Source organism: Carlito syrichta, unplaced genomic scaffold (genome assembly GCF_000164805.1).
Source record: "Carlito syrichta isolate Samal-C Ts95f unplaced genomic scaffold, Tarsius_syrichta-2.0.1 Scaffold130600, whole genome shotgun sequence".
Taxonomy (NCBI): Eukaryota; Metazoa; Chordata; class Mammalia; order Primates; family Tarsiidae; genus Carlito; species Carlito syrichta.
The window spans coordinates 117,460-119,146 of NW_007074696.1; the positions used below are offsets into that span (position 1 = coordinate 117,460).

Here is a 1,687-nt window from a genome sequence, read left to right on the forward strand (position 1 = left end):
ATTACATCTGAGCTGATAGCTTAGCATCACTTGACATCAGAGGAGAGTTTCTAACATTAAAGACAGAGATAGAAATCAATCAACCACCCAACCAACCACACTAGGAAGAAACACACTGAAGAAAGCAAGAGAAAATTTCAAGAAAAGCCTAAACCTTGTAAGTCTTGTATCTATGAAAACTATGAAAACAGAATAGAAAGCCATAAAAAAGAACGTCCAGAGAATAAAAACTTTTGAAAGATTTAAATATAGAAGGAATCTAAAAAATTCAACAGATGAGTTAGAGTATAATTTGAGGAGTTCTTTGAGATAGTAGAAAAAAATATATAACTCTTGGAAGGAAGATCCTTGAGCAGCCCATTCAGTGAGTGTCGGGACAAAGTATTTGGCGAAACCCAGGGCTAAAGTTTCCTTTTTTCCTCCTTGAAGCCCTACCTCAGTACTTCACTCCATGGCCATTCCCGAGACCCACCCCAACCACACTATTTATATCAACAGCCTCAATGAGAAGATCATGAAGGAAGAGCTAAAGAAGTCCCTGTACACCATCTTCTCCCAGTTTGGCCAGATCCTAGATATCCTGGTATCACAGAGCCTGAAGATGAGGGGCCAGGCCTTTGTCATCTTCAAGGAAGTCAAGCAGCACCACCCATGCCCTGTGCTCCTTGCAGGGTTTCCCTGTCTACAGTAAGCCCATGAGCATCCAGTATGCCAAGATTTACTCAGATATCACTGCCAAGATGAAGCACACCTTTGTGGAGTGGGACCACAAGCAGGAGAAGAGGGAGCCCAAGAGCCAGGAGACCTCAGCTCTGAAGAAGGCTGTGCAAGGTGGGGCAGCAGTCCCCGTGGTGGGGGCCGTCCAGGGACCTGTCCTGGGCATGTCACCAATGACTCAGGCGCCCGGCATCATGCACCACATGCCAGGCCAGCCAACCTACATGCCACCCCTGAGATGATCCCACCTCCAGGCCTCGCTCCTGGCCAGATCCCACCAGGAGCTCATGCCGGGACAGATGCCACCTGCCCAGCTTCTTTCTGAGAATTTGCTGAATCACATCTTGTTCTTCACCAACCTGCTAGAGGAGACCAACAACTTAAGCTGTTCACGTTTTTCAACCAAGGCTTCAAGGAGGTCTGTCTGGTCCCTGGGTGGTATGACATCACCTTCATGGAGTTTGACTATGAGGTGTAGGCAGGGGCAGCTAGCCACGCCCTGCATCTTTACTATCACCCAGAACGATGCCATGAAGATCTCCTTTGCCAAGAAGTAGCACCTTTCCCCCATGCCTGCCCCTGCCCCCATTCTGGGCCACCCCTCCCCTCTTGGCTTAGAGGAAATAGCCTAATGGTGGTTGTTGGGAAAATAGATAAAGAGATTGTGGTATCTTTACACAAAAGAATGCTATATGGCAACAAAATGGTAATGAACTATAGCTATGTGTATAGGTAACTCTTAGGAACAATGCTGAATGAAAGGCAAGCCACAGAAGAGTGTCATCTCTGTGTGATGCCATTTCTATGATGTTCAAAAGCATGCAAAAGTAAACAAAGTATGGTTTAGCAACACACATATTTAGTGAAACAATAAAGATAATTAAAAGAATTAGGAAAAATGAGAGTGCTCATGTGACTGGTGGGAAGTAAGGTATAGCAGGAAGACAAGGAATGAGATCAGGAAAGAGCA

At 45.8% G+C, this 1,687-nt stretch overlaps 1 pseudogene; it reads left to right on the top strand.

Moving 5' to 3' along the window:
* The first annotated feature begins 336 nt into the window (after positions 1 to 336).
* LOC103250559 lies at positions 337 to 1,274 on the top strand (annotated as a pseudogene).
* The last annotated feature ends 413 nt before the right edge of the window (positions 1,275 to 1,687 follow it).